A 9,290-nucleotide genomic window follows, 5' to 3' on the forward strand; every position below is an offset into this window, starting at 1 on the left:
GCTAATATGTTGTCTTTCTGTATTTGTATTCTGCAGTTGATTGTTCAATGATTTCTCCTGCTGAATTGCAGTAGATGAGCTGTTTAATGTTGCAACGGCTGATTTTGTAATGTAAAAACAAAAAACCTCTCAATTCCAAATTGTGTTTACTAGTTAGAACGCAGAATTTAAATGAGATTTCTATGGAAGATGTATTTTTCCCATTGTTTCGCCAATGCAGAAAGAAAACAAGTCTTCACTCTTTCTAAAAGAAAATCAAAGCAACCATGGCAAGAATTTGTTTTGCAAGGAAAAAGCATCAATAAAAACTAAACCTGTTCCCTTCTACACATTTGTGTCCATATTAGTGTTTTTTAAAAATACTTTCTCAATGCAGAAATAACCATTTCCAATAAGCATGTCTTTTCTGACAGCTGGAATGTTAAAATTTCTAAAAATGAGCAGTTTAAAATATATTTATTTTACCATGGTATGTCTTCTGGTGCTGAGTCTGTGTATATTTCCACGATATTCTTGACCTTCTTTTCACCAAAGTAGCCCTGATTTAAAAGTACTTATGTGTTTTTACTGGAGAATTGTTGTAGTGAATGGAAATGAATGACTCAAAAGTAGATGCTGGATTTTGTAGCTTTTATTGACAAACTGCATGAGATGGGCACCTGAATGAAGCAGTCGACCGTTACTTCAAATGCCAAGTTGATATTTACTGTAAGGCGTAACGATTTCATGACTGTTTACCTACCTATGTGAGGGAAAGCACCAAAGAGGACAAGGGAGTATATGAAATTCTGCTATTAGCGTTTAGGTTTCACAGCAGCCTCGGATGTGCAGTGACCAGCTTGCTGAGTTGGGGTCCCCAGGAAAGCACTGCGGCGTGTTGGTGTAGTGACCTGAAAAGCTAACCCGCACACGGGGGGCTGCAGGGATGCTGCTTCGGCACTCCACGTCGAAAATTAATTATCCAGTTATGGTACCATAGACTAAACCATCAGTTCTGTGTAAAGCTGTGCACATTTAAGACTGAGTTATAGCTGATGAGGAGTGCTAAGATGAAGTTTGAGATTGGAAGATTAAAGCCGAAGAGCAAGATAAACTTGTATTTGAAGTACAATTTTTAACATAATGAACAGAAGCAATAAATGACCACTAAAGGTAGGAACTTGTGTGGGGAAGATTTTCAAAGGTGCTATTGGCGCTGAATAACAGTGGCTATAAATGTGTTACCGTTTCCATAATAATTTTCAAGTATGTGGATGCTGGCTGGACGCCAGGTGCCCACCAAGCCACTCTATCACTCCCCTCCTCAGCTGGACAGGGGAGAGAAAATATAACAAAAAGCTCGTGGGTTGAGATAAGGACAGGGAGAGATCACTCAGCAATTACTGTCACAGGCAAAACAGACTCGACTGGGGGAAATTAATTTAATATATTGCCAATCAAAAGTCAGAGTAAGATCATGAGAAATAAACCCAAATCTTAAAACACCTTCCCCCCACCCCTCCCTTCTTCCCAGGCTCAACTTCACTCCCGATTTCTCCACCTCCTCCCCCCGAGGGACGCAGGGGGATGGGGAATGGGGGTTGTGGTCAGTTCATCACACGTTGTCTCTGCCGCTCCTTCCTCCTCAGGGGGAGGACTCCTCACACTCTTCCCTGCTCCAGCGTGGGGTCCCTCCCATCCTCCATGAACTTCTCCAGTGTGAGTCCTTCCCATGGGCTACAGTTCTTCACGAACTGCTCCAGTGTGGGTCCTTTCCACGGGGTGCAGTCCTTCAGGAACAGACTGCTCCAGCATGGGTCCCCCATGGGGTCACAAGTCCTGCCAGCAAACCTGCTCCAGCGTGGGCTCCTCTCTCTACAGGGCCACAGGTCCTGCCAGGAGCCTGCTCCAGCACAGGCTTCCCACGGGGGGGTCACAGCCTCCTTCAGGCATCCACCTGCGCCGGCGCGGGGTCCTCCATGGGCTGCAGTGGATATCTGCTCCACCGTGGACCTCCATGGGCTGCAGGGGACAGCCTGCCTCACCAGGGTCTGCACCACAGCTGCAGGGGAATCTCTGCTCCGGTGTCTTGGTGTCTGCAGAGTTGACCTTGGTGTCTGCAGAGTTCTTCCTCTCACACATTCTCACTCCTCTCTCCAGCTGCAATTGCTGTTGTGCAGCAACTTTTCCCCTTCTTAAATGTGTTATCCCAGAGGTGCTACCACCAGGGCTGATGGGCTCGGCCTTGGCCAGTGGCGAGTCTGTCTTGGAGCCGTCTGGCATTGGCTCTGTCGGACACAGGGGAAGCTTCTAGCAGCTTCTCACAGAAGCCACCCCGTAGCCCCCCCACTACCAAAACCTTGCCATGCAAACCCAATAGGAAGTATTAAAACTTAACATGATTTCCTCTGGTAATGTATGAGCATGTATGGCGCTTAAAAGCATATCATGACTTTAATCACTGTTTTGCAAAAAGGCTGCTTGTGTTCAGTAACAATACTTCTGTCATGAAACTTCCTGGGGTATTTTTAGCTTTTTCTAGTGTTTGCACTGTGAAATGGCAGTATTTAAAAATATTTGAGAAGCAAAACTTGACCCTGCTAAGAACTGAAGATAATCATCAGATATTTTAAATTGCTAAGAAGTAAAACTGTTAACACTTGTGTCCTCACTAACTATATTCTGCATATCTATGTTCCCCTGACAACTTCTGATGCATCTGGTACCGCTCTACCTAACGGCTGAGGGCTGTTAAGTGACAGTGCAAAGCAAAAATAGCTTATTCCTCTGAAGAGTTCTGTTTGCCATTGCTTGTGGAGAAGCGTGTGATGGGATCCCCAGAAGCCGTTATGTTTTAATGCTGCAGAGTCAGAAAAGAGTTTACTGTAGTGCCCTGTAAGTCCCAGCTGGATGGATCAATGACACACAGACTTGGAACTTTGGTTCAGCTCCATCTAAGTCTCGCATAATCTTCTGCTTGTTTAACGGGGATGTTCATGTTTCTCAACCCAATACGCTGTTCATCAGTTGTAGAAGACTGAAGTACAACGGAGACTGAAGCATCATCACTCTGCAAGAAAGCGCAGGTATTCTTCTGGGCACGTTCCTTCAGCATTAGTTTCTATTAGTGATCAGGTTGCTGGAGACACAAAATTCGCCTCACCCTTTGCCACTGAGTAGCTGATGTGGTATGGCTTTGTCCAGCCTAGGGCAGCTCTTTGTTGCCAGTCAAGGAGAAGAAATGTGTGCAGCAGAGCAGGGAGGACCTGAACTGAGCAAACTGTTGGGTGATGCAGGGATTGCAGCCAGAGAGAGGAGTTGTGGGCGTGCTGTTGTTCTGTTGGGTCATTGATTTGACCCAATGACACAACACTGGGCCAAAACCTCTGACAAGCCAGTTTGGTCTCAATGATCTCATAGCACCCTTAAGGGTATTTGGCAGGGGAGAGTGTCGTCCAATCCAAGTGAGAAGAATCCAAGGACACTTCAGATTCTGTTAACATCTGGGTCTCAGTGGTGATTTACATTGGCATGTAGTCACCTGTGAAATGAAGTATCAAAAGCAGTTGCAGATGGTTTTCTGATGCCAAGCGTGGCAAATACTTGTGTGAAATTCTTCTCAATATGCCTGACAGCTCCAGTTATCTGTGGAAGCTTTCAATAAGGAAAAAATTCCCCGTGTTGTCACTGCCCCACACTTGAACACATTGCTGTTTTGAGGTAAGAACAGCTGTTTATGCGAAGAATGCATGCATTGCTGTAGCATTTGCGATTTAGCGAGACCATTAATGGTGTCTTCAGTTGGAAGAAAGACGACTTTTATGTGCAACAGAACAGCAACATATTTATTAAAACCTTGCAGGTTTGGTTCATTTATTGCACCAAGAAGCAGCCTGGCTCTTCTCAGTGCCTTTTATTTATTGCACCGCTTTGTGGGACAGCACTGTCCTGTCACCCAGCTGTGCTCGCTAATGAAATGCGGCCTCGTTGTACGGCACCCTTGAGGCTGGGAGGAGCATCAAGAACCCTACATGGACCCAAACCCCTCTGAAGGCTATGGGAATTGCTGGTCCATTGGTTTTTTGCTGGAAGCTGTTGACAGGATCAGATGTACATGGAGCTGGTTTTCAACTGTTTGTCCCAGGCCATATGCTTAATCCTTCCAGCAGTATTTATAAAGAGAACTAGTTCGTTACTGGCTTCTGTTCAGTTTAAACCCATTCTGAGAAGGGTTGTGGTGTGTCTGCCAGAGCCTCTCTGTGAGCGCTTGGAGATTTGCCTGTTTGTGCTGGTGACAAAAAAAGTTGTCTCGCTACCTCCTTTGTCCTTGTTATCCTTGCAGTACCAGCACAGGCAGGAGCAGGGGCTGGATTTTATCGCAGTTTTGCTTTGCCAGTGGAACCCCTGTGTATGTGGTCTATATGCGAGGTGGCTCCACAGCAAAGGCAGCGAGTCGCTGATGTGCAGCGATGAGGAAACTCCTGTTCTGTGCGGAGGCTGCACACTTCGCAGCCAGCCCAGATCCAGTGTCAGATCCCAAAGCAAGCCTGCAGGTCTCTCTGGCGCTTAGAAAAACTCTGATGGGGAAATCACAGGGAGCTACACACTGGCCATATCTTCTCTTCTCCCTCTAGTTACTGCCTGAGCAGGGGTAGTTTACTTATTGCCTCCTTCCCTTCCAGAGAAGCATTTTTGAAAGGCAAATCTGTGATTCTGAAAGTTGAGGATAAAAGGAACAAAGTTGCTGAAAAATTTGAGCTTATACAAAATGTATGTAGCAATGCACATATTGACTTGTTTCAGTGAATATCAAAATTTATTGTCCCTTGAACTAAATATTGACACAAACAAAGCAGTATCAATATTTATCTCTCAGGTTAATACATTTTTATATTCACCTCAACATACATCAATATGTGCTTATTATTATAATGTTTGTCCTTCAGCAGAAGAAACTTGCATGTGGTTGGAGGGGAACAGGAGGTTTATATTAGTATTCTTTTCCCATTTTAAACTTCATCAGATGCTTTATCCTGCACTTGGAGCACACTGCAGCCCTCATTCAAGCAAAACCCTTATTGATGGTTGTGACACTCTATGCACTGAATACAGGATTGAGCGATTGATTTTTTGGGAAATGTGAAGTTAACTGTCACTAGTGGAAGGGGCAGCAAAACCACCACTTCTGTTTCATAGACTGGTTGCTTGGTGGCGTTCCTGTAGTACCTCTGTAGCTAAGACAGAGCTCCTTAACAGCCACAGAAACGGAGGCGTAGCAGAGTGCAGGACACAAATTGACAAGAGTTTGATTCTGAGATCCAGCTGTGAATCACTGCCTATGGAATGATGCTGTTAACATTGAACAGGGGGACACCTGCAGATCTGTTAGGAACCTTGTGGTAAGCTTACCTCACGCCTGTGTTACACGTGGCACTCTGCATCTGCACGCCAGCTGAACTTTATTTGTGGGCACTCTAACAGCCTAGAGAACACAGTGGCCTATTTGGGCCTCCTGCATTTGTTCTAAGAAGCAAGTGTGTGTGGGCAAGAAGAGTGTGGCCACTTCACTGTGTCTGAAGGATTATCCCTCCAAGCTGTCCCATTGCCTTTTTATCCTAATTCTAGATCTTCGAGAACAAGGAGACAGAGGTTTCCTAGCTAGACGATGAGGATGCAGGCGTGACGGCAGTTAATGTCACAAGACTTGTTTGGGATCTACAAAGGCCTTTTAGCGCTTGATTTATGCTATAGGGCCCCATTTATGTGGAGATACCAGCTCTGGCAGTTAGGCAGAAACATGGTAAGCTCCACTTACCATGGAGCACTGAAGAAATGCCACTGTTCCTCTCTCAGTCTTGCTTTTAAACCTGCTGACCTTAAACACAAGGGAGATGAAAGGATAGGCAATAACCAGACTGGCAGCGGTAGTAAAAGGTGTGTTCCTCTCTCCCACCCCCTGCACACCCTTCTGCTCATCAACAGCTAGTTGCTGTTGGCCAGAGACAGAGGGGCTTGAGTCACATGTTGATCTGGGTGGTGGCTGAACACCAGGTATTCACCAGAAGCTGTTACAAGCTGAAAGGTTGGATCTGAAATGCTACCCAGCTGCTGGTAGACCAGAGAAACTTCTCCAAACGCTTACCTGCCAGAAGCAGCACTGGTAGGAAAGCCTTGAGGCTGGAGAGCAGAGAAGACAGTCCCCTCCTTGAGATGCTCCAGCCTTCCTCAGTTTAACAGCGCTGAGGCAGTGCAGTCTGCATCGCTCCTGCTGCCGACAGCACTGCCGAGCAGTGCCCGCTGCCATTCTGGTTGGTTTCTTTGCTGCACTTACAAGTCACACTCGCAGCAATGAAAGTAACAGCTGTTTGTAAACTGACATTTAAATGACAATTGTCAGAAGACAATAAGCATATGGTAGCTGACTTCTCACATGCAGACAACTGCAGCAGCGGGGGCACGGAGCAGCTGCACATGCTGGAAGACAGCACTGCATTGATCTGCAGTTGGGAAGGTCATCTCAGTGATTGAAGACTGCGTTTTGTGGCTTGACTTTTTCTTAAAAGCTAGAAAGACAATAAACTAGTGACTTATGTCCCTATTTCTAATGAAAAGCAAGAGTTTTGAGTCCTGGTTAAAATAATAAACAAAACATAAATACATGCCAAAATCCCACCTCCTGCAAGTCACATTCTTAATTAATCTGGTATTAGGACCATCAAGAACCTGATTAGCGAGAAGGTGCGTTTGCTTGTGTTTTCAAAGCCATTTGTAGGAGAATTAAATAGGGACCAAGTGCTTTCCTCACGATTCGTATTGCTTTATGATGGTAAACTTAATGATGAGGGATGGTCTCGGTATCTTCCTCTTTTGGGAGCTGATACCTCTGATGCATGGTTGGAAGACTTTGTGAGTAAGGCGTCGGGCATTAATGTCATGTTATACCTTTGTGTATAGTTGGGCCAAGTATGCAAATGTGAAATGAGCACTAAAAAAAGTCTCCCTCTGAACCAACTGCATCACTGCCTGCACTTGACTCATAACTCAGTAACCATATGCTTATATTCCACTGACAATTGCCATTTAAATGTCAGTTTACAAGCAGATGTTGAGAACCCGCCTTTGTGCCATTAATTAAATCACAGAAAAGCAAAGTTTGAGGTTAACGCTGCTTAGGCTAACTGCGAGGAGAGTAGCAGCAGCGTCTGGCAGACCTTGACGGACCAGGGCGGTCAGGGTCAAGTGGCACGGGCAAAGGAGCATGTACGTGAGGTCACTGCAACAGCCTCGGTTAATGGGCTATGGCAGCCAAATAAAGCGTGTTGTTGGCATTTCCCAGTGACAATTATAATTTTGTAGACAATTCCATGCTTTGTGGGATGGCTGGCGGTGGCCAGGACAGAGGGGAAATGTTGGACTATAAAAGGAGACAGATTTAAGTGCTCAGGTGCAGAAAAAAGACAGAAATCTATTCAATAGAAGAACAAGCAAAACCTGGAAGGGTGAAGGAAGCCCTCTCTACTATACCAGACATTTGCATGTATTTAAAATCCTTCCCAATAAAGTTCATAATGAATTTAATTCAGTCCCCTATGGCCCAGAGGAATGTTCTGAGTAATAAAAAAGTATTGCTAAGGGACAGATGACTGCCAAACTCCTGTTCTGTGCCAGCAATGCATATTTATATTATTGGCACTTAAACGCTAGGTTTATTTTACTACATAAATGATCCTTTGTCACATATTAAGAATTAATACTGTAAGATCCACTTTTGGGAAGTTACCATAACAATTCCCAAATTTAAATAATTGTTAAATTCATGTGCTTTATTTTTAAAGAGGCTTGGGGTGGCGTTTTTTTCAGATTAAAATAGTAGTTGAATGTGGTAATCCATATTTTGGGTAAACTATTTTGTGGCTGGCTTATGGCTTCGCTTTTTAAAATAGTTTTAGTCAAGGATCTTTTCATGTCTTTTTTTTGTTACCTTGAAATATCGACATCAATGTTAAATGAATTATAAGCTCAAACACTTAAAGGTTGAGATGTATTCACTTACACATAGTCAACTAGATAACACAAGGTCTCCTGGCTCCTGTCGGCATGGTCTAATGCACTTTTGATGATTAAACCGAGTGATTCAAACGTCTGCTGGAAATTTCAAGCACCAGTGATGGAGGTGGCTGGACCACAGCATTACTTTGTTTATAAACACCATTATTCCATGGAAGATAAATCTCTGCTCTCATCTAGTGTGTCACTTCAGCGCAGTAGTCAGGAAAATGGAAAAAAAAATGGAGCTACTAATTTTTTTCACTTTAATAAGAATGAGTGGAAGGGAAAGTTGGATATGAGATGAAATGTGAAGGAGTTTGATTCCTAGCAGGCGGCAAGCTCTAGGGCAAAATGCATCAGTACTGGTGTAAGATGCAGCCTGGTTTACATTCAAGCTGATACAATGTTCTTTAAGCACCTTCTGCACATCGCAGTATAATGCAAACTTTTACAGCCTGTGTACAAGTTCAAATTGATGGCAGCAGTGATTCAGTCAAAATATTTAATATGCTAAGGTCTGAACATAAAGATTTTCTTCTGATGCACTTCAGTTTACTTCATACCTCCACGTCAAGCGTGAACAGTTGGAAAAAAAATATTGTGAATTTGTCAGCATGTTTATTTCCATGGTGCATCTCCTTCAAATCAACAAGCATCTTTTTCAAGTGTAAAAATGAACACTTACTCATCCCTGGAAAACAACAAAGTTCTACAGACATCCCTTCCCACCCCCCAAAAGACTAACTTCACCGCACTGTGCAAGAGCACGAGCAGCTCATTTTTCACTTGCTGTACACACAACAAAATACTCAGTTCCCCAGAACAAAAGTGTCTGAAGAATATAAGGGGGAATCTTAAGCATTTGGCAGTTTGAACTAAAAAGAAAGGTCAATGGCAAAGAATTCGGATACAAGCAAAAAATCAGACATCTCGGAGCACTGCATTTGAGCTTTAAAACTGAATGCACGCATTGTTTGGTCACAGTTTTTCACAGCAGCATTCATAATTTAGGGAACTATTAATCAGCATGCTGAAGTATCCTGTTTCTAAGAACAAAAAATTTACACTATAGAGCTTATTTTCTTTTCCCTTGAAAGAGATCATCTGGTTGACAAGAATTCTGCAGACCTGGGTTTGTGGGCTTTGCACTGAAGTTGCGCAGGAGAAGAAGCCACAATGGAGCAGGAGCATCCCTTCACTGTCTTTTTATAAGGCCTGTCACAAGTCACTGCTCAGGGCTCCTTATTTTCTGTTGGTCGGTG

This window comes from Mycteria americana, chromosome 9 (assembly GCF_035582795.1).
Source record: "Mycteria americana isolate JAX WOST 10 ecotype Jacksonville Zoo and Gardens chromosome 9, USCA_MyAme_1.0, whole genome shotgun sequence".
Classification (NCBI taxonomy): Eukaryota; Metazoa; Chordata; class Aves; order Ciconiiformes; family Ciconiidae; genus Mycteria; species Mycteria americana.